The following is a 25423-nucleotide window of genomic DNA, read 5'->3' as shown; positions in this document are numbered from 1 at the left end:
ACTAGAGACCTAGAGGAATCCAAGACGGGGTGACTTGTGGGGCTCTCACCAGGTTTTGTTACCCAGAATCCTTTGCAAACCTCAAAAATTGGCTAAAAAAACACCTTTTCCTCACATTTCGGTGACATAAAGTTCTGGAATCTGAGAGGAGCCACAAATTTCCTTCCATCCAGCGTTCCCCCAAGTCTCCAAATAAAAATAGTACCTCACTTGTGAGGGTAGGGCTTGTGCTCGCAACAGGAAATGCCCCAAAACACTATCTGGACACATAAAAATTATCTTGGCAGGTGGCAAAATGGTTTGATCCTTTGCAGGGGTTGGTGGTACACTGGCTTTCCTGAAGGTTACCCCCTTTGAGCCTCTGGAAGTTGCAGGTTCCACATTGGACAGCGACTTGGTGGCTGAGGTGCTGGGCTGGGTTCTGGACACCCTGGCCCGAGGGGAAGGATGGGGGGGCGGGAAGATGGAGAGGGTTTGGAAGTGGAGGAAGAGGGAGTGGTTGTAGGAGGTGTCTTTCTGCTGAGTTTGGGTGAAGGTGCATGGGCTGGATGCTGTTGTGAGGTGGATGGCTGTGGGTGGGTGGGTGCTTGCGGTTGTGTACTTTGGGAGGACGGGTCACAGACACACTGGGAGAGTACACAGGGGACGTGTGCATGGTTGTGGGGGTGGTGTCTGCTAGTGAGGGGTGTGTTGTGATGGGTGTGTTGGTGATTGAAGTAGTGGATTAGGATTTAGTGCATGCAGGTGTGAGTGGAGACAAAACTGGGAAGTAGGTGGACGAAGAGGAGGAGGGGGCACAGTGGAGGCAGTGGATGTTGGTGTATCTGCATGGGTATGGTGTTCGTGTGAGTGCCTGTGTGATGAAGTGTGGTGCTTATGTTTGCCTGAGCCACCTTTGTGTGGTGATTTGGGTGAATGCTGGTCTGAAGGTGTGCCTGGGATAGGTTGGGGTTGAGGAGATTGGGTCTGGGTAGAGGAAGTTGGAGGGGGGAGGCTAGTCACAGGGACAAGGGCTGTCATCAGTGCTTAGGCCAGAGCCTGAAATGCTCTCTGTTGGGCTGCCACGCCAGAGTGAATGCCTTTAGGTATGCATTTGTTTGTTGCAAATGCCTCTTGACACCCTGGATGGCATTCAGAATGGTTGACTGCCCAACAGTGAGGGATCTCAGGAGGTCAATAGCCTCCTCACTGAGGGCAGCAGGGCTGACTGGGGCAGAGCCTGAGGTGCCTGGGGCAAAGGAGATGCCCACCCTCCTGGGTGAGCGGGCATTGGAAACATGCTGAGGGGCTGCTGGGAGGGCGGTGCTGGTGGGGGGATGTCAGCTGCACCTGTTGTTGGGATGGGCACAGAGGTGTCCGCCACCACCAGGGAGCTTTCATCGGAGGAGGAGTTGTTGTCTGTGGTCTCCCCTCCTGACCCCGTCATGGTGCTCCCCTCACCCTCCATCCCACTGGTGCCCTCACCCTCGTTGGAGTTGGCCTCCAGGCCCATGTGGGATGCAGCTCCCTCCGTCGCCGGTGCCTCTGCTCCTCCACCAGATGATGCTAATTCACACAAGGACAGGGTGACAAAACAAAAAGGGGGGGGGAGAGACAGTGGATAGACTTGGTCAATGCCAGCAACAACACTACTGTTGGCGTACACAACACACAGGGAGCAAACCTATGCACTAGGCCTTGCAGTACCAGTTACTAAGACAGTCACCAGCCCATGGGGTTTAATGCCTAACGACGTTAGCTGTACACCTGAAACCCAGAGGACCCTGCCCAGGAGTAGATGGCCACCAACACAATTGGGGTAGGAGTGATTCTGAGCCTGCCCAACAAGGGACCTACCCTGTCATGTTTGCCCTGGCCTAGGGGCACCCACAGCCCACATCCCCCACACAGGTACCTCCTAATGCACGCAAAGTCAGGGTTCAGATTTTGACCTCACCCCCTCGTGGTTCCTGTGAGGCCGTCAAGCGCCCATCCAACCCTGGATAGGCCACCTCCAGGATGCGGAACATCAGGGGGGTCATGGTCTGATGGGCACCCATTCCTCGTTGGGAGGCCAGCCCAAGCTGGGCCTTCGTCGTCTTCTTTGCCCAGCGGTGTAGGTCCTCCCTCCTCTTGAGGCAGTGGGTGCTCCTCCTGTCAAAGACACCTAGGCCCTCATTCTGACCCTGGCGGTCTTTGACCGCCAGGGCGGAGGACCGCGGGAGCACCGCCGACAAGCCGGCGGTGCTTCAATGGGGATTCCGACCGCGGCGGTAAAGCCGCGGTCGGACCGGCACCACTGGCGGGGTCCCGCCAGTGTACCGCGGCCCCATTGAATCCTCCGCGGCGGCGCAGCTTGCTGCACCGCCGCGGGGATTCCGACCCCCCCTACCGCCATCCAGATCCCGGCGGTCGGACCGCCGAGATCCGGATGGCGGTAGGGGGGGTCGCGGGGCCCCTGGGGGCCCCTGCAGTGCCCATGCCACTGGCATGGGCATTGCAGGGGCCCCCGTAAGAGGGCCCCTACATGTATTTCACTGTCTGCTGCGCAGACAGTGAAATACGCGACGGGTGCAACTGCACCCGTCGCACAGCTTCCACTCCGCCGGCTCGATTCCGAGCCGGCTTCATCGTGGAAGCGTCTTTCCCGCTGGGCTGGCTGGCGGTCTGAACGAGACCGCCCGCCAGCCCAGCGGGAAAGTCAGAATTACCGCTGCGGTCTTTCGACCGCGGAACGGTAACCTGACGGCGGGACTTTGGCGGGCGGCCTCCGCCGCCCGCCAAGGTCAGAATGAGGGCCCTAGTGTCCGCACCTCCATGGTGATGGCACGGCAAATACCTTTTTTTCTGGTGGGCGCTGACCTGCATGGAAAAGGCAACAGAAAAGGGAATTAGTCACCCCTCCGGACCGTCATACACATTGCCCAGCAGAATCCTTCCATCCCCTGATGCACATACATTCACCACCTTATATGCTGCACTCTGGCCAGTACTCCTCTGCCCCCCTACATATAGATAGAAAATGGTGGAGATGTCCGCGCCAGTGCGTACCATCACCGCCGGCATACATCGCCATTGGCTCCAGGAACCCATAGGGCCCAATAATAACCAATGCGAAATTGCACTGCGGTTATCGACCGCCTACCGCGATGGCGCACAAAGCCAGCGCATTACCTCATTTCCACTTGACCCTTCTCACAGGTCAGGCAGCCGCCATTTCAGGGGGGCACAGGGCATAGCACCTAACTGTGTCACAGCAGGCATTGGCACATCCACGGACTCTCAAGTTCACATACTGTTTCTGTAAAGTAAACAAATCATCATTAGTGCTAAATAAGTGTGAATATGACCCTCTGCGCACCGTTCTCTCCCATAGCCTTCCACCTCTGAGGCAGAATATGACATGGCGGCATCGTCCGGTGTACAGACCCCTGATGGACCTAGCGACAATGGAGGACAAACACATTATCATTACCTACAGACTTGACCGTGCCACAATCCAAGAACTGTGTGCCCAATTGGAGCCAGACCTGATGTCTGCTACCCGCCAACCCACAGGCATCTCCCCTCTAGTGCAGGTCCTGTCAGTGCTCCATTTCCTGGCAAGTGGTTCCTTCCAAACAACAGTGGCCATGCCATCAGGGATGTCACAGCCTATGTTCTCTAACGTGTTGACCATAGTGTTGTCTGCCCTGCTGAAACACATGCGCAGCTACATTGTGTTCCCCCAGGTGGAGGATTTGGCCACAGTGAAGGCTGACTTTTATGCCCTGGGACATATCCCCAACATCATTGGTGCCATTGACGGGACACATGTGGCATTTGTCCCCCCCCGGAGGACTGAACAAGTTTACAGGAATAGAAAAAGCTATCACTCAATGAATGTGCAGATGCTAGAGGGCCAGATCACTGCTGCCAGCATGTCTCCTGATGGACTAGATGTTGATTTTTGATTGGTTGTCAGTAGGGACAATCAAAGAAGAGAGGACAATGTGTGAGTAACCCTTACTTGAAAAACAAACTTTTAATTATTTGCAAAACAGAATAAAAAGTGTAAATGGATAGCTAGATTATATACTCACGTTGGAGAACTTTGAAAACAACTTCAAAACTTGTAAACCTATATCTTGCATTGTGAGCTTAGTGACGACAGTGATGTGTGCAAAATACATACAACTAGCATGTTATTACATCAGGATATTAGTGATTTTAATCGCAAACATTTGGACAACTTACCAGGGTCTACCATGAGCCAACTGTGTGGTGTAACTCTTGCCTGAGATAGGGGCAGTGCAATGTCACAGGGGGTAAAACAACTTAAATGAAATTATGAGTAAAAACAAAATGTAAACTTAAAAAACAAAACTATATACAAGTAATCATTATGCTAAATATCAAGCAATGGACACAAAAACATATATCAAAAATGAATATTATTTTTATATTGCGTGATACACTCTTCTTGTTAGCCTGGAGGCATACCAGTTATTGCTGATGGTTGGTGGTGAACTTGCCATTGATGTTGGCTTACTTCAGGTGCACACACTTCAGCCCTAGCTGAAGTATTTACTCTGACCATATGGGAAACATTAAATTTACTTTTTTTTTTACTATGTTTTAGTTTAGGACTACACATATATATGGTGTAGTAGAAACAGTGCAGATATGATGGAAACAAAAAAAAGGATAAATGTGTGTACCTTTAATTCTTGATAGAGTAGCAGCTAGCACATTTAAAATTTCACACCTGATAAGTGTTTTTGATGTTTACAAAGAATTGTTATTGTTGGACTTGCAGTATGATAAAGAAAAAAAATTATGCTAGTATTCACAAGATGCAACATGGAATACCGTGCATATTCACACATGACACAAAGAAAACTAGCAGTTGCATAGAGTATGGATGATATTGTTCAATGTGTTGCCTGCCACCATATTAGTGTTGTCTGTCACAGGCAGCACATGTAGGAGGTATGGATGCATAGTGCAGAGGATGGACTTTCGAGAGGGGTGAGAAGGAAGCAGTATTCAGCTGTCCTCCAGGAAGTACTGTAGCCACCTCTATTCTGGTGAACATCTCCCTCACATGTCTCCTCTCATCCTGCCATTTTCTTGAGACTCCCCACTGACTGGACCTTCTCCCCAAAGCATTCACCCCATCACTCAATTGCAGTCTTCTGTCTCTCTGTGAGGTGGTATAGGAGAGGCCCATGTAACTACTTGTAGTTAAGTACACTAAAGGAAGCTCTAAGTTCTGTTTGCTCATCAGTAACATTATGCTTCCTCTTCAGCACAGGCAGCATAGTTTCCAACAAGATCCCAAGAGACAGGCTTAGGTGTGGCCATTTTTAGGTGGTTAGCAATAAATGGGTGTCAGGTGCAATTAATTGTTTTCAGGTTCATCCAATTACTATTAAGTTTACCATGTGTAGGTGTTAGCTTGACTGCAATGCAAAGTTCTCCCCTCAGTTAGTGGAAGCTAGGGACCGAAAGTGGAGGCTCTGCCCCAGTGGCAGAGACTTAGCCCAAGTGAAAAATTACTAATAGTAAAATTGTTAATAGTAAAATTGCAGTCGTATTTTGTGAATACTAAAAAGCAGTAACAAATAGTAAATTTGCAAAAAGCGTATGTTTACCTTTGTGAATCAGGCCCCCAGATTGAACACAAACTCAAAATGACAAAGGTAAAGTTTATTAGAAAACATCCCTACCTCTCTCTCTCTTCCTCTCCCTCTCTCTCGCTTTCTCTCCTAATCTCTCTCTCCTCTCTCTCTATCTCTCTCTCTCCTTCTCTCTGTCTCTGACTCTTATTTTTTCTCTCTGGTTCTCCAGAAGAATAAAAGTTCCTCATGCTTAAAACCAAAAGATATATATGAGAATGTGGACCAATTTGTCAGCTGATAGATTTGTGTGGGTTAGCTGTAGTGAGAAATTCTATTTTGGCCATTCACTGTTAGACCCACTTGCATTTGAAGGCCTGTTAGTAGTCGTGCCAGGAACTTTAAAAGATGTACATGAAAGGCAACTCGTTTTGACTATAAACAATCATTTTACAACACTGAAATTATATATAAAATGTCCACAAAGGAGAGGGCTTTGATGAAGCAAGATTAGCAGTAAAACACATTTTGGCTAACATTGATATGAATCTGAAATTCTGGATTAATAACTAAATGTATACATTTGAAACCATTCTACAAAAGGGGGATTACAGAGGGGCAGATGTGTTCCCTTAATAAGGCAATGTAAATCACACTGGGGTGATCATTACATCTGAAACTACCTGATTCGCTGGGTGAAAACGAATGTTAAAAGTAAATACATTAAAGCCTTCCTGGTATTTTTATTCCAAAAACTATTTAGTAGTTTTAATTCTCAGTACTATTATTAGAAGGTTAACACAGCTGATGTTTAGGATTGTAGAAAAGCTGATGCAGTAGCATGCAGGCGGAATTGGCAAAACATTGGTGAGGATGGAGTTATACAATCTTTTATAGCATGGATGGTTGGGTTTTGGTGATTATTGTAACTATATTTACTAAATGGGAACAGCAGGTACGGTTGGTATCAAAGACTAAATACTTGTGTTTTTATTTTCTTGGTTGAAGACAGGGTTGTCCAAATGATTATGCATTACACAAATGGAATTCTTTTGTCCTGAACACAGTGCCATAATTTCCAAGTTGTTTTTATTTATGAAGAAGTTCTTCACCATCTCACATTGATAAAAAAATGTCCAAGCAGTTTGTTATTTCAACCATTCTTCATATTTCTTTTCTTAGTTAGAGATGGATCTGGATGTGCTTCTGAAACTGCAAGTGGTGCTGTTGGGGTGTTTGGACAAAATAGTGATTTAAAAATATTATGATGCAACTACATTATTGCAGGTATATTGCACTGTTGACAATATCATTGACAAGAATATTTCAGGGAAGAATATCAGTTTTTTAGGTTTCTTTTAACATCATTGTTAAAGATTTCATTTTTTTGAAAATGTTAGTTATATATTTTTATCGATTTTTGTTATGGCTGTAAGTGTGTTGTAGATTGTCCTTTTTGTAATGTTTTATTGCTTATGTGAAATATAATTTCAAAATGTGTTTAACTGTTGTTATTTTTAATTATTTGCAAGACCGATGTTATATTTATAGGGGAAAATGCTAGAGAGAACTTTAAAATGACATACATATTTTTTTGTTATTTTTTATTTAAAATACCATTTAAAAAAAAAAAAACAGTGCTAATTTTTATAGATTTGTTTAACATTTTATTATAATTGTGAGAATAATTTTGCATTAATTCATAATTTGTCATTTTTTATGTTTTCATTTAAGTATGTATATACTAAACGTTTTTACAATTTTTATAATGGTTATTTAAAACCTTATAGTGTGCTATTATTATTTTTGATTAGTAAAAATTATGTTTGATTATATTTTTAAAGTTGAAAAACATTTTACTATGTTATAGTTATGTGTATTTATTTGTTACAATTATTTTGAAATTAGATAATAAGTACATTTATTTATAATATTTGCTAAATATTTTTGACACATACTACGTGTTGTAGGGTAACTTGTTCAATATTGTTTTAATATTTTAGTATAGAAACATTTTAAGTCAATGTTATATTGTTAGTTTTTATATTTATTCCAATATGAGTAGGTGACAAGTAGAAGTAGATATTTTAAGGATTTTATTGTTTATCCCCTTATCCAAAAAGGTTTGCAATTGGGTGGGAATCGTAAATATCACCTGTTGAGTATCCAACATCTTTCCCAAAATACTTTATATTAGATAGCGATTAGTAAATCTGACCCAATTAGTGACCAACACTCATTTCATAATGGCTTAGATTGACATGTAAATAGTAAACCGGACCCCTTTAGTCTCCGAAACATTTCTTAAAATGGTTCAAATTAAAGGGGAAATGGTAAATTGGTCCATTTTATTGTCTGATACCTTCCCCAAAATGGTCCAGACTGGAATGTGAATAGAAAGTATTTTTTTAGTGTTTATATTTTGGGTTGGGAGTAGCAAATCTGATCCGTTGATGTCCAACACTTTAACCAAAATGCTTTATATTGGAGTGGGAATAATAAATATGACCCCTTCAGTATGTAACATATTTCCAAAAAATAACACACTTCAGAGAGAGAATAGTAAATATGACCCTGTAGTTTCTCAGGGCCAGATGTAGGAATGCAAAAAATAGCAACTCGGAAATAGCAACTCCATGCGAATCGCTATTTCCAACTCTCAAAACGATATGCCAGGAAAAATCGATATACCAAATAGCGATTCGGTGCGGAGTAGCACCGCAATTTGCGACCTCGTATTTTGCGAGGTCGCTATTTGCAACACAAGGGTGACTCGCAAATTGCACGCAGGTGCAAATAAAACTTTTGAAAAACCCACTTCCTGGTTCTCATTGATGACATCAGAACCAAGAAGTAACCCCATGGAACAGGGAGGAGCCCACCCAGCCCAAACTGCAGAGCAACACCCGGGTGAAAGGAACTGCAGCAACAATGGCTACACAGGAGAAGCAGACACCCAATGGAGGCAGAAAACGAAAACTTAAAAAGTTTTCTGAGAAGGGGTTGAAGGTGCTCACTGAGGAGTGCTGCCTGCTCCATGAAGAATTATTTGGAAAGGCAGCAATGAGTGTCCCTGACAGCCACAAAAAGAAGATCTGGCAGGACATCCTCAACAAAATAAATGCCATCGGTGTCAGCCACCGCACCCTGGATGAGGTCTGCAAAAGGTGGTATCACCTTCGCTCCAGGACCAAGGAAAGGGTGGCGGAGCGCATGAGGGAGATGCATGGCACTGGAGGAGGGCCATCTACTGTACCAACCCCTACAGCCATCAAAACCATGGTGGAGACCACTCTGGAGCCAGAGGCTGTACTGGGCATCAGAGACCTAGACAGTTCAGCACCAGGAACATCAAAAAGTAAATACCCAGATTAGCGTATTTAAACCAGCCTATGCACCATGCACACAATCACAGTACAAATCAGCATGCACCTCCAGATTATCTCCATTCCCAGTTTTGCAACCTATAGAACAGTGCATTATGGGCAATGTAGTACAGTAGTCCAAATATAGGGAAATGTTTATTCTGAGGCATCAGACATATGTGAGACACTGACAGTGTACCCCCTATGTCCCACAGGTCTCCCACAAGGACCCCCCATCAGCACCACTGTGCAGGGAGAGGATCATGGCACTGACACACAGGAGGAGGCTGCCACAGATACCGCAGGGGAGTGCAGGACAACACCACCCATCCAATTGGCATTGACGATCCTGCTCTGGGTATAGAGGCAGCCATTGTGACACCGGGGCCAATGCCTAGGGAGAGTCAACCACGGGGATCAGCTGGCTCGGTGCATAGACGACGCACAATGCAGTCTGTGCGTAGGGAGGGTGTTACCGATGAGGAATTGTTGGGTCTGAAGGCATCCTTACTGCAGAGTCACCGACTGCAAAATAGACAAATGCAGTTAATGAACCGTAACCTTACAAGACTGCAGAACACACTGACGCATGGGCTTGCAAATGTGGACAACCAGTTCACTACAATGAACGCTCACTTGGGTAACCTGACTACCTCCATAGACAACTTGGTCAGGGAAAAGGTGGCCGACAGGGCACAATCACGGCACAGGGAGCGCAACACTGCTGCCTGTTTAGACAGGCTAGGTGTGTCTATGAGGTACCTGGCTACCACTACAACCTGCCTGTCAAGGTGCACTGTCAGCCTCCAAGTGGAACTAGCCCATTTTGCAGGAGATGTGGCTAAAGGACTTGGCCGCATCAGCCATGCGGTGGACCTTCTGGAGACCAGACAGGCAGCAAGGGGAATTGGGGATACCCCGCAGGAGAGTTAGGAGGTCTCCAGTGTCAGTAGTGTGTCTGCCACAGATGTACGTGTGTTGCAGAGTAGCAGTGCACGCCAGGGATCAGGGGACCAACCTGGAGTGAGCCATGGTGGCCGCAGTCGCAGGAGGCTGTGATCAACTGATATGTGGTGTTACAGAGGCACATGCACATAATGTGTCAGACTACACTTTTGTTTTGCATTCTGTAGTATAGTTGACTATTGTTTCCACATTATAGTCCTGCAATAAAAGGGTTAATTTGTTGAACTACACAACTGGGCAATGCGTGTCTTACATTAGTGTGTGTTGTCACGGTTGCTACATACCTGCCAAAGTAGTGGGTTGCTATGTGGTTCCGTCTCTGTCTGCCCTCCATTGCAATGCTTTAATCCCCTTGCTATCAGTGTTGTAGCTCTTGCTCCTCATCCTCCGAATCTGTGTCGTCAGGGGTGAGATATAGCCCACGTCTGGTGGCAATGTTGTGTAGGATGGCACAGGTGGCAACTATATTGCATGCTGTTTCTGGGGCATACTGAAGTGCTCCTCCACTTTTGTGCAGGCATCTGAATCGTGACTTCAACAAGCCGAACATCCTCTCAATTACAGCTCTGGTCTGCCGATGTCCAATGTTGTATCGCCTCTCATTCTGATTGCCAGGTGTCAGGTATGGGGTGAGTATCCATGGTCTCAGGGCATATGCACTGGCACCTGTTTGAGAAAAGAGGCAAATTTAGCAGGGCATCACGGGGTTCCGCAGTAACATGTTTGTGAGGCTTTAGAGTGTACTCGCCAGTCCCTAATAAATATCCTTCCCCACGTTCTAGGCATTGGTGTATCCCACTGTGCCTGAATATGTATGCATCATGGGTACTCCCTGGATATTTAGCCACAATGTCATTAATGACTTTATGGGTGTCACATACCACCTGGATGTTTAGTGAGTGGGTACATTTCTTATTGCGGAACACATATTCCAGATTTGCTGGTGGGCAAATTGGTATATGTGTCCAGTCCATACACTCTATTACATGTGGGAAGTTGGCAATTCTGTAGAAGTCCAACTTGGTGCTGTTCATTTTTGCCTCATTCCTGGGAAGGTATATATATCGGGACATGTGTGCGAGTATGGCATCTAGGAAACGTCTGAAGAATCTTGAAAGGGCTCTTTGGGATACCCCACCTGCCACTGCAATCACCCCCTGATAGCTACGCAACGCCAAGAGGTGCAGTGAGCATAACACTTGCACATGTGTCGGGATGGCGCTGCTGCGCATTGTCTGGCATTCTAGCTGAGGTTTCAGCAGTTCAATGATTTCTAGGATGACAGCGCTGCTCAGTCTGTATTTATCATAAATCTCGTCCTCAGTTTGTTGGAATAGTGACTTCCTGCTTCGGTATATCCTCTCCTGTCTCTGCCTCCTCCTCCTCTGCTGGGCAGCCTGGACTGTCCTCCTCCATGCAATCACGTATAGTGCAGCCATTTTGAGTAACCCAGATGCCTTCTGGGTCTCCTTTTATACTTTGGTTCTGGTTACCACCTGTTCTGAATCAGTGGTAATCTGGGTGTGCAAAATGGGCTTTTTGCGACTAGTCGTAATTTGCGACTGGCTTTTGCATACGGTTTGAGACTTTCTAATTGCGAGTCGCAAAATCAGGTTGCAAATTTTGCGAGTCGATAATGGGTTGCATTGCTGTTTGGTACTCCGAAATGGGATTTGTACATCCCATTTCGCATTTTGCGAGGTTGCAAATAGCGCTGTGACTCATTTGCGACTCGCAAACGTTTGCTACATCTGGCCCTAAGCCCTTCCCCATAATGGTTCAGATTGAAGTAAGAATAGGAAATGGTGTCCCATCAGTGTCCAACACTTTCCCCAAAATTGTTAAGATTGGAGTAGGAATAATGTATCTGACCCTTTTCATATTCAACACCTTCCTCACAAAGGTGAATAGTAAATCTGGCCCTTAGTGTCCATTATTATTAGACCTGTCAAACATTGGGTGGTCTTCCCCCAACCTTTTTGCCTGTTTGCCTCATAGTTTTTCGGTGTATCTTTTTTTTGGCCCTAGGATTCTGAGCACTTTACCACTGCTGACCAGCGCTAAAGTACACATGTTTCCCCCTAAACATGGTAACAGTGGCAAATCTACAAATACCATATTTAATTTACTTCTAAGTCTCTAGTAAAATGGTACACCATGTAACCAGGACATATAAATGAAATGCTACTCTAAGACCTGCAGCACTGATTGCCCACCACTCCCCCACTTTAATAGCCCTTTAAACATGCCTCAGGTATGCCATTGCAGAGCCTGTGTGTGCAGATTCACTGTCACCATGACTTGGCATTTAACACCCCTTGCCAAGCTCTAAGCTCCTCTTTTATTGCATGTAAACCATCCCTAAGTTAGGCCCTAGGTAGCCCATAGGACAGGGTGCTATGTAAGTAAAAGGCAGGACATGTACTTTTAAGGGTACATGTCCTGGTAGTGAAAAACTCCCAAAGTCGTTTTGCACTACTATGAGGCCTACTCCTCTTATTACTGGTAAAGTCGGTTATAACATTACTATGTTAGAAATGCCACTTTTCGAAAGTGAGCATTTCTCTGTTCTTATTGCTCTGTGTGCCTTGCAGCCTGTCTCCAATAAACGTCTGGGGTGGGTAACAGCTACACTTGCATTACCTCTAGACAGCCACAAACACAGGATGTTTTGGTATGTCTGAATGCTCATCTGCATTCATCTCTATTCATTTGCTTTCTGATGGCCTTCCTGGACAAAAAGGGTAGAGGGGAGCTGATAATTACACTTGAATAGGGAAATGCCTGTCCCCCAAAAAAGGGCTGATTACCTCCTACTAGTAGCTCAGAACCAGGAGTTGGAGGAAAGGATTTCAGTGAACTTCAAAGAGCCGTCTTTGATGTCACCCCCACTTCAAAGGCACATTTTAGTGTAAGAACTGGGTCTCTGATCCTACCAAAGCAGTACAGTACAAGACCTGGAAAGATTTCTGCTTGGAGTAAGGAATGCTGTGCTCCAAATAGAGCCATGCAACTGGACTGCTTTCCAAGAAGGACTTCTTTCTACTTTGATGAGCTGCCCTACTGCCTGCCCCTCTATGCCCGGCTGAGAAAGGACTGAACCCTCTCATCTGACCAAGAGTGACTCCAAGGGCTTGCTGGGTTTCCCCTTCTTCTCCTGTCGTCTCCAGGACATCAAAGTCTGCCCTCAACTCAGGTTTTGTTGCTGGACTCTACAATCCACTACCCTGGCCTGAGATGGCAATCCAGTCTTAGGCTTTGAAAGTGGGTTTGCAACAGTTTTTTCAGCAAAAACAAACAGATCCGAACATTTGCACCACTTGCAACCAATGTACTGCCCTCCGATGATAAAGCATTGCAAGTACAACAACATGGGACCTGACTACAAGGTTTGATGGTGACACATTGCATTCATATCAACAGAGTTTTTATGCCAACGTGGAACCCTACTGTGCGGATTGCCACTGACGCATAGACGGACTGTGCCGATCAGAATTAACATATCACCTCTGCATCGTTTCCTGACATCAACACTTGCCCCATACAAAGGTACCCTTTCAGTGAGCTCTGTGTGAGTCTTGTAGCCAGCCTGGCCTCCATCATTGTCAGTCTGGGCTTTGTATTTACCCTAGTCTAGCACAACCTCCAGTAACCTTTTAGCACTATTGATTTCTAAGCATTATTTTGGTTTATTCCTTAAAAAATCATATCTTGACTTCTAGTTATTTATGTGGTGTTTTCATTGTGTTACTGTGTGTGTGTGTGTGTGTGTGTATTGCACACATATTTTACACATTGCCTCTTTTGAGAAGCCTGTCTGCTCTGTGCCAAACTACCAGGGGGTTTGCACAAGTTATCTTGTAATGTGAAGTTGGTATCTACCTTACCCTGACTAAAAGTGGTGGTTCCTGCTTCTATAAGATGTATACTCTGACAACCAGAAACCCCAGTTCTAACAACCACCTTCCCCATTATGGTGAATATTAGAATTTGAATAGTACATCTGAACATTTTAGTGCCCTTCAGTTTTCCAACAAAGTTTAAATTGGAGTGAGAATAGGAAACGCACCATTTTAGTGCTCAGTCTTTTTTCCCAAACGTGTTTTGGTTGGAGTGAGAGCAGTAAATCAGAAAATTTTAATGTCTAACACCTCCCCAAAATGGTTTAGATTAGTGTGAGAATAGTAAATCGAAGTCTTTTATTTTCCAACACTTTTTATGTAATGACATAAGGCCTAATTTACCTTCTTGGCAGAGGGGAACACAAACATTATGGATATTCTGCCCTCCATATTACGAGCCCATTATATTCTATGGAGAACGTAATATAGAATACGAATTACCCAACATGTTTGTTATGGAGTTTTCTATCTGCCAAGATCGTAATCAGGCCCACTCATAGTGGCTGTCGAACTGCTGCGGCTGTGGCTGCCCGACTGCCACATTACAAGGTTGTTGGGCAGCCCTGCCAACCTATTGCCGTCCCCATCAGGATCTTCAGGTCCCGATAGGCTGACAGCAGTGCAGGTTGCAATCCACCAGGGTGGAGCTGAACTCAGCTGATTACAACCTGGTTCTCCGTCAGCCTTTTCATGGCAGTTTCACTGCCATGAAAAGGCTAGCGGAGAACAAGTGCAGGGGCCACAGGAGTTCCCCTGCACTGCCATGGCATGTGCAGTGCAGGTATCCCCTAACCTGCACCCTTGTAAAGTGCACTGTCTGCTGTGCAGACAGTGTGCATTTTAAGGGTGCTTGTGCCCCCTGCAGGCTGCAGCATTGCCTCCGGCTCTATTACCAGCTGGAGACAATGTTGCCACCACTTTCCTGCTGGGCTGACTGGTGGACACGTTGGTTTCTGCCAGTCAGCCCAGTGGGAAAGTCATAATGTGGCCAGCAAGAAGGTAGTCACTATAGTGGTGGCCAGCCTGTCAGGAGTTGGGCGGACGGGTGTTCCTGTCTGGCAAACTCACAATCAGAGCCTTAGACTGCAGTGGGAGTAGTGAATAGCAACCTTTAAATGTCCAACACTTTTTCCACATTGTTTAGATAGAAGTGGGAATAGCTAATCTTACCCATTTAGGGGCATATTTACAAGGAAGAGGCATATTGGCTCTGATGTAACAGTTTCCTTGTGCTAACCTACGCCCCCCTAACAACACCGTGGTAGAACACCATGGCGCTCGTCAGCACAACTGTACCAACATTTTTGCAGTTGTTGCACTTTGCTGGACTAGCGCCAAAATGTTAGCACTTGTCCAGCAAAGCTCAGGGAGACCCATAGGATATAGCGCTAGTGGCACTTTAACACCTGCCTTAAGTAGGCATTAAAAAATGATGCTAGAATGGTGCAGTGAAATCTAGAAAATTTCACTCTGCCATTTTTTGGGCCTCCCTGCTGGGGGATGCCTCCCTTGCATACATTATAACTGGTGCACGTATAATGTGCATTGGTAGCATTGCATCACTTTGTCAATACGGCACAGAGTGAGGGCCTGTTTAGCGCTGCCGTAGCATTAAAAAATTACCCTACAGCTGCGCTATTCCCTTTAGAGTGATATAATATATTCCTTTTGTGTGTAAGTGCTTTGAATACATATGTTATATTGTAGTGTGATTAGTGTATTTTTATATTTTGTTCACTAGGATATTTGGGTTATGTATGTATGTTTTCCAATGATTTCAAAATTAAAGTAATTTATTATTGTAATGGTTGTATTTGATAGAAGTATGGTGCATATTTTTGGAGTCATCTCCAAATGCTTTGACTAAAGCAAAAACAACAGCCGTGTCTCACGCATTATGGGTAGGTTTTTAATACTGTTTGTATCATTGCCAGCTCAAAAGCTATAATTACTTTTTGGGGCGAGTAGTTGAAAGTTTGAATTTTAGTGTTTTTAGTAGCTCGTAGCATGTTGTTCCTTGTTAGGCAATTGTGTGTAAATTAGGGAGATGTTACTGTAATGATATTCATCCTGTATGGTATATTTGTGTGAATTGTTCAGGGCATAATTTGAAGGTACCAACCATCAGCAATGATTGGCATCGGGTAAGTCTAATTAAATGTTTTTGTGTTGCATAAATCATTTTTCTCCTGTTATTATTTTTGTCATGCAGGAAAAAGGGTTCTTCATTATGTGTAGTGGTAAGGTGTTTTTTAATGGTTATATCTTGGTGTGTGTTATTATTATTTTTTTTTAAATGGAGATTAGTAGTGTTTGACCTGAAATGTGCTCAGGAATTTGAGTTTGTATATTTTTAAAGATGGTTTCTGTGGCTTTCGCAGAGCTTTAGCTTCTTTCTCTGAGATGTTAGAAAACATGCCCCTATTCTATCTCTATCACATTTGGGGTGTGGTTGCTTTCTCTCACATACATCATAATACCATTTTTAGTAGTGGTTGTTCCATAACAAGCATAATATCCAGTACATTTCCAATTTACATTTTCACTCTTTGTGCTTTTATTTGCTGTATATGTATTCTAGGTAAGAGAAAAATTGTTGGCTTTTGGTGGAGTTTATTTTTGTGACTCTTTCTGTCAGTTTATCTGAACAGTATGTATTACTTTGCGTTTAAAATGTTATTGTAATTATTACTGATGTATAAAAATGCATTCTTATTTTTTACATGTAATACATTTTTACTATGCTGTCTCTTTACTTCATTTTCTGTTTAATTCAGTTGAGAGGAACTTCAGGTATGGCGTCCCTGTTACATAGAAAACAGTTGCTAAATGTTTTACTTAATATATATTTTATGTTAGATTGAGGAATTGCCTTGGTGTTCATCTTAATTTTAAGTTTTAAAGATTAGTGTTTTGTATACTTTACTTTGGAGGGTGGGAAATAGGTGGCCCGATCACCAGCACCAACAGCCCGACAACCAACCACTGAACCTATTACAAGTACTAAATTGCACTGACGATCATGCCCTGGCTGTCCTCTAATGGCAGTTGGGCCACGGTGGTTAGCGGCCTCCACAGTAATACACAACACAGCATTGGATGATTTAAAAAACAACACAGCTGACACACATTCACACACCAATTCACCTACAAAACCACACAATAAAACACACCCCTTAACACATACCACAATTCTTTGCAACTCCCACACAAAATACACCATCCAGAGTGCCCAAAAAAAGAAAACTTCCAACTTAATTGGCACCACTCATTTTCTCACTGATCAAATATTCCACAGCCTCTATACACCCACATCACACCCATTTGCACCCCTCCAATCCATTTACCACCTATCACCTTCTCATTTCCCAGCACCTGTCTTTATCATCGATTATTTAATCTCACCACTATGTCACCTCAGAAAAATCTTAATTTCGCAGAAGATGAATTATGAGACATGGTGAATGAAATCATTAGATTAGAGACACATGTATTTGGAGCCCAAGTCCAGCACATATACTACCGCAAGGAAAATGGAAATGTGGAAAAGGATAGTCGACAGAGAGAATTCTGTAGGCCCCACCAGGCGCACATGGGACGACATAAGGAAGAGGTGGAACGACCTCAGGTGAAGGTATGTTCCATGGCATCCAGGTACCAGCTGCATGTCTAAAAGACTGGAAGTAGTCCCCTTCCTCCTCTCTTACAACTCACATGACGGGAGGAGAAAATCTTAGCCATCCTGCATTAAGAGGGCTTGACTGGAATTTCCAGGGGATTGGAGTCAGGTAAGTCACAATAAGAAAAATTGCACCAAAGTGTATTGGCATGCATACTCACTGCTCACGGTTGCATCAATCAACAGTCCATTGTCCACGAGTCCACAGACCCCTGTCTGGCCACCAACATGTGAATTAGACCCACCTGGGGGACCTACTTCTCTGTATAGTGGGTGTGACATAGGGATTGACAGAACTACAAATCCCAGCAGACACTTCTCCAACATTTATAAAACCAGAACAGTAGAGCATACTCCAAATTGGCATTTATTACAAACTCCACATTGGAGTGTACTCACCTGTGAGGATAGCATCTGTACAGTCTGTGGATAGGACAGGCACTGGCAACAATGCTAACACCAGGAGGCCCTGCTGCTCTCACTCTACTCAGCCACAACACTGTCCTCTGCCGCTATGACTCTTCTCCTTCTACTCAACCAGTAAACTGTACTCATCTGAGGGGATGACCCATGTATATTGTGTGTATATCCTAAAGTAACATGACTGTATATCCAAGGTAGGCATGTTCCTGTAACTCCAAGAACCAGGCCTGCGTCCATATGATTATGTGCATCTGCTTGTGAACACACATATGTGGTTTACACACCTGCCTGGGAGGAGCCAGGATATAGATCATGGTATACTCTGTGAAGTGGCTAAGCACCTAGATACATCTTAAGCAGCTATGCCTAGATGCAAAAAGTGTGGAAAGGAATGACAGCTCAAACTGTGTGCCAAAAACATCAAAGACAAATCAAAAACACCAAAATGCATCACATGAATGGTATTGGAAGCAAACCTTTTCCCAAAGAACTGACCATCTGATGACAACTGTCACATCTACAACAAGGTTCTGGATCTGCCTGCATGACAGTCAACTAAATCTAAAGAATACCCTGTCCAGCCACTGTTTTAACTGCACTGCTGGCAAGATATATGTATATGACCATCCCAAGTGCCAATAAACTCAGACATCCTGAAGCTAGTTGACTGAAATTGGAATTTGTATGGTACCCAAATGTCAAATCGACACAGTTGCCTGTCACATAGGTCAAATAGGCAAACCCAATGTGTAAATGGCCTTAGTCAAATGTCAGTGTCAACAATTGGAGGTAGATGCCACAATACAACCTGGAACATTCTGTGTCTCACATCAACAGGTCTACCTGCCACTTGGAACACAGAAAGCACTCAAGAGACTGCCATTACCCTTGTGGATGAAGCCCTCTGTGAGGACAACACTCCCGGATTTGTGGACGTTTAGGACAGTTCTGATCCATCCAGGCAACCTGATCAGTTGACACTTGTCAGCCTCACCCTGTCCACATCAACTCCCCCCAATCCAAGATCCAGAGTCACAGCAAGACACCTCTGACAATGATGGTCCTGGAACCAGTAGTAGGAGGCAAGCTGCGCCAGAGCCGCAGGCATGTGGGGGTAGGATGCATGGAAGGGATGGTGTGGGCCAGTGCCATATGGCTGCTGGGGATGGTTCTGGACAGGACTCAATTAGCCAAGTCTTGGGAGCATACCAACAATCCTAAGGTGTGATGGGCCAGGTACTTGTCCATCTCAGGGAGATCAAGGAGCTACAGAGGGACTTCCATTTGAAAATCAGGGAACAGTGGGAGGCACACAATACCAACCTGAGGAGGGACTGTCAACAACGCCAGACCCCTTTCATTGGACAGTCAATTCCAACCCCTTCTACACCTGTTGCAGCCAACGGAAGGGAGGCCTTGCCAGGGGAAGGACCTGCCTCAGACACACTGGCCTCTGTAGCTGAAGAACTCCCCACAAGTGGGGACATCCAATGAAGCATCCATGAGATGTGGATGGCAGGACACAAACTAGTGCAAGAAAGTGAGCCCTTCCTGACGAATCTATTTTGTGTGCCACTGACTCACTCTTTTGACTGTTCTCCAACCCCTTACAATTTCCCATGGTAGTAGGACACTGTACTTTGGACTACAAATGTTGTGGCATCTACTCTACTGATCACATCCACCATGACTGATTCATTCACTGTCAATTTCTTTTTTGGAGTGTAACCTTAATTTCCTGTGCACATGTAAATTAACACACCTAACACTGAATTAATGCCTACCACTAATTTTCTTCATTTTGAGATGTTGAATGTGAAATCCATGTGATGCAAAGAATGAATACATAATATGGGAATGGATGGAGGAAAAGACTAGAGGTTTTGGCTTCCAGAGGATTACTACCAACACAATAACACAAGTGACTAGTCACACCAAACATTTTGTTGCACTATACAGCACAAAGACTGTCAAAGGGTCTAGACTGTCATAGCCAAGAATGGCAAAACTATGTACTGTCAGACTACACATATCATGGGACCGTCCCCAGACCACAGAAGAAAAGGCAATGTCAGACCTTATCCCGTAGAATAGGTTAACAGATTTGTGGAAGCTGTTAACAGTTTGAACCTCATCACACACCAAATCACGCCTACCAACTTGACATATGCTATGGCACAGACAGTGAGCAGTACAACAGTTCCTAATCATAGATCCATCCCAATACAATAAACAAGCATCTGCATATGATACCAACTTATGTCAGTGTTGTGGCACAGCTACATACAGGTCATGCAGGTTCATTGTCACTATAATGTAAAGGGAAAATGCATGGATTGCACTGGATGACAACATATGTGAAGGACATATGATCACACACATGAGACAATTGGATCAACACACCACATCAAACAAGTGTATTGTGCACTGCAGTACTTCTCCTACCCACTGTCCTGGCTGCTTTTGGCAAAGGACTTATACACTCCAAATCTGTGTGCAACATTTCCTGGAGTAATCGATGTCCACTTTATATGTAAGGACAGCAACAGCTACATGCCAATGTAACAAGTCAGAAATGCCCACATGAGGATGGCATGGTGAAGAGATCTAAATAAAACACAACGCAAGGAGTTCCAGTGGAATAAAACACATAAATATGACCAAAAACTCCCACTAGAGTTCAGTAGATCCATATGCATTTCCATGAGACATAAACAAGAAAGATAATGAACGTATTTTCTTCAGTCAGAATTTGCTATTACACCTTCGTCGTTCACTGCCTGATGTGAGACTCCCTGTCCTTTGTGAAAAACATGCCCTACTCACCACATCCTGCCAACTACAGTTTCCCATACAATCACAGGAATCAAATATTATCACACACTTACACTCAAGTAAAGGATTGCTTGATGAGATCTGCCCGAAACTCTTCACGCTCCTCCTTATCACTGTCATCCTCACTTGGCATTTCAGGATTCTCACCCAGTCGCACTGCTAGCTCCCCCTCATCTGGTACATATGGGATGTTACTCCTCAGTGCAATGTTGTGGAGCATGCAGCAAGCCACAATGATCATACATACTTTGTTTGATGAGTAGAGGACGCCTGCACCAGTCTTGTCTTTGCTCCTAAATATGGCTTTCAGGACCCCGAAAGCCCACTCCACACCATGCTCTGTTCTTCCCTGGGCATCATTGAAGCAGACTTCCACTTGCGTAGTTGGGTTCTTCACCGGTATCAACAACCAACAACAGATATGCAGAGTCCCCTGAAATGGAATGGGACATATGTCCAACAATCTGTCCCTCTCATTATTTCTTCTGCAGCACAAATTCGATGCAAACACACATGACATTTGTGACTTACCAACAAGCCAGGCCCTTACTGGGTATAGTTGTGACATCAGCTATGGAACTGCACTGTTCTGCATGATGAAAGCATCATGGACTGAACCTGGAGAACAGGAACAGACCTGTGAAATGTAGCAGTCCACCAAACAAACAAATTGGACATTGATGGACTGTAAGTTCTTCCTGTTCTGATAGACTTGTTTGTTGCCCTGCGGTAGAACCAAGGCAACATATGTACCATCAATGGCTCCCACAACATGTGGGATGATGCCAAACCATCAAAGGCAGCCTTCAGATGTGCAACATCCTCATGTCCAGGTGCTTCAACATTGCTGAGAGCATATGCTTCAACACAAGACTGAACAATGGCTGTGACATCCTGGCATATAGAGCCACTGTATTTTGGAAGTATTTGGAAAGAACTCTGTGGCCAAGAAGTGCAATACTGACATGACTTGTATAATGGGAAGTATGCTATTTGGAAGAAAAATGGCAGGCAATAGATCTGGCTCCAACTGACAACACAGATCCACAATTGTTTGCCTATTCATATGGTACATATGGATGATCTGTTTGTCTTCCATGGCCTGAATGTCTGGCAGTGGACGGTAGACAGGAGGATGTCTGATGTCTGATGAGTAATGTGTATAACCGTTATCCAATTAATTTCTTGCAACACAGACAGTACGTGTTATTGACATACTGTAACAAGGAATGCCATTATTTGATGGCATGATGCTCAGTACATGTTACCACAGTCAATTACACAGAAGTAATGATTCCCCATTGCCTCATCACAAATGTGTACATATCATCTATCTGCACAGCAATGATTTTAACATGAAACATGCTGCTCATACTGTGACAAAAGTTCCCTAATTTAATATGAACAGAGGGGGTTGGTACCCAAAAAAAACTTGCCATATGTGCCTGGCAATGTACAAACAAAATTGTCAAGGTAGAAGATCAATCATGACAGGACAAGTCCAGTTGTTTAGACCATTTTTTGGAGTTGTGATGCATTTCTTTTTTGCCAAATACAACTGAAAATGCTCTTAAAATGGCAGGTGCCTGACCTACTCCATTGGACACTAGGCACCACCCACGTCCTCTGTCAGAAGTCGTCATGGCAATAGGTGGTTTTTATCATGAAGGACACAGCCTTAAGCTAACATTGTTGGCAGTGGCAGTCTTGTTCCAATGACTGTGTCCCCCAGCATTGACAGCCACTCATGTGGCTGATGTGACTGCCATGTTCTGCAAAATCCCTCATTTGACTCACAGCACTGCTGCCCACAAAACCTCTCCTACCTGAGCTGCTGAGTACTGCCTATGGGAGAAATTTCGCCACATCTAGTAGGGGATAGGGCCCCTGCCTTCTCCTCAGAGGAGCTGGAGAAGCTGGTGGAGTAGGTCCTACCCCTGTGGACAGCTCTATCGTGCACCAGAGGAGCATTTAGGTGCCTCATGTCCACTTTTTTAACTGTACTTCACCATGTTTTCCCTCCACAAAGGGTAGATTGTACCCATTTGTGCCAAAATCTGCAGTAAAGGTCATGGAGCTGCAGTCGCTCTGGCTTGGGAAGCCACAGAGGTGTATTGTGTCCCATTCTTTTGAAATCTCTGTCAGGATGCTAGGGCACCTCTCACTAGATATCAGTTTACCAACCTAGTTAGGGGAGGGTCTGAGCAAGGCGGTGGTTTGGTCTGCAAGTTGGGAAATGTTTATAGTCTTGTCAATGTACTCAGTGACTGGCATGTGCCCAATTGGGCATTTGGGGCTAAACAGGTGCCTCATTGCAATGTGTACTGACATGTGTGTGATTCAGTCATTTTGGATGTGATCTGGGGATATAATTTCCTGTCTTGTGTTTGTACATCCATGCAGGTCAATGCCCATCAAAAGAAAGGGATTTGAAGAGTCATTGCCAAGAAGGTGCGGACCCTGGTGGTCCACAGCCGGCAAGCACCTACTGTCGAAAGAGGTGGAAGGACCTGAGACACTGGGCCTGGAAGATGGGGATAGAGGGCAGCTGGGGCTGTTCTCCCAATGTTGGCAGGGTACCCATTGGACCATGACCCCACTAATGGCCCCCATTCTGGTGGTGGCCTACCCAGAGATGGATGGGCATTTGAGGGCAGCACAACAGTCATGAGGGGGTAAGTACATTGAGATGTCCTGATTCTCCCATTGCCAGCTGATTGCGTGGAATACTGACTGCTCCCCCTGGCAATTAGGGATGAGCTATGTGTCACTCAGTACTTGGGAGATTAATTGTATTGATATGTCATGTGTATCTGACTGGTGTATCTTGCCATACTAAACTAGGACCTAGTTAAAACCTTATGGGATTTCACAAACCACTTATTCTACAGGGTCCTAAAATGGCTGTGTCCACTCCTCATTCATGTACTACTTGTTGCTGTAGTGGATTTTATTTTTGAGCCAATAATCACATCCCCTAAGTTTCATAGAAATAAGGTAATTGCATTATGGGTCACTGTCCTCTGGCATGTGTCTGGGCATCTGGACATCTGACGCCCAAAAGCAAGTTATCCTTCGCATACGATGGGTACTGGTGCTTCACTTCAGTCTGTGCTGTGTTAGTGCCCATCATATATGTGACATGGCATACAAAGATAATTGTTTGAAGATGTAGAAACCACTTTCCCTTTCTAAGTAGGAAATATACATTTACATGAATCATGTCAAACATTAGTGGTGACTATCCTGGGGGCTTACTGAGTCTTTGATGTGTGTATCCTTGAGACATAAGTCCCTGACATATTGAACCTCACGTCAATGATGTTCCTTTCATTGACATGTAAGGCCCCTCTGTCTGACAACAATAGTACCTCCTAGACTCTGTTGTGACATGTGTCACTGGTAGATCTGTACATTGTTGACATGTTTCCATCATGACATAGGTATTTCCATTTCAAATACTCTAGGATATTAACTTTGTATCTGAGTCCGATGGGTGCCATTGTCTTCTTTCCAAAATGTTTATACATCCCGAAAGTGCAAAATGGATTTGTGCGCAGATGTGTGTGAAAAATGGGTTTGTACTGTACAATAAGATACTTTTGTTGGCTACAATTTAACTGGAGTCTACTGCATGTGGCACAGCATTGGGGATGGAGAGGTCACCTTGTTGTAGTATGGTTGTGAGGGGTGCCAGACTTCATCCATGCATTTGTAGTAGGCTGACATCCTGTATTCCTCTGGGTAACTTTTGGAAATCCAGGTGTTATGAATGCATATGTCATGGCACATGTATGTGCCACTTAGGTATAAGTTTTTGCTGAGGCCTACTTGACTTGATGGTATTCTTTGTCACTCAGTGATGTGGTTGAAGTGTTATCAGGTACATGTTTTGACCCTATTTCTTTTTATTTTTGCAGTATCAGCACCAGCACCAGCAGGCGAAGGACATGGGGCACAGCCAAGTGGGGAAGCCTCTGGCCATGGGACCTCAGGTCAGGATAAAACTAACACAGAGGGACTCAGTGGCCTGGAGGGTGAAAGGGGTGCCACAGGGGAGACTTAACATTTGTCATGATCCTTGGATTCCTCCTCCAGTGGCCACTCCTTAGTGGTGGCCCACCCATCGGGGACCCTGCCAGTAACATCCTTGTCCGCCACCCCCTATTCTATCACCACCTCCCTGTTGCTACCCACCCAGTTTGCCGTGCCCAATCAACCAAGAGTGTGGGCCTCTCCTTTCTTGCAGGCACCTCTGCCCCAGGCCTGTTAGCCATGCTGCCCCCCAGTGAGGATGCTATTGACCTCCTGAGAACGATTGCTGTGGGCAGTCTGCCATCATGAATGCCATCCAGGGATTGGCAGGTCAACTCCAACAGACCAATGCATGCCTGGAAGGCATTCATGGTGTAATGGCTGCCCTACAGAGATCTGGCCTCCACAGTGATAGCAGCCAGTCAGCCCCCACCTTCTATCTCCCCTCCACCTCCCTCTTCTCAGTCTAAATCTCCTGTTCCTTATCTGCCCAAAGCTTACACACAGATCCTCAGGCATCCACCTCAACAGACAAAGGAAGCTCTCACAAACAAACCACAAGCATTCACACAAACATCCACCTGCAGACACAGCAACAGTCACTATCCCCCTGACACTCCCACCCCCGCAGCATCACAC

The sequence above is a fragment of the Pleurodeles waltl genome, chromosome 5 (genome assembly GCF_031143425.1).
Source record: "Pleurodeles waltl isolate 20211129_DDA chromosome 5, aPleWal1.hap1.20221129, whole genome shotgun sequence".
NCBI lineage: Eukaryota > Metazoa > Chordata > Amphibia > Caudata > Salamandridae > Pleurodeles > Pleurodeles waltl.
This window is presented reverse-complemented; position numbering follows the sequence as displayed.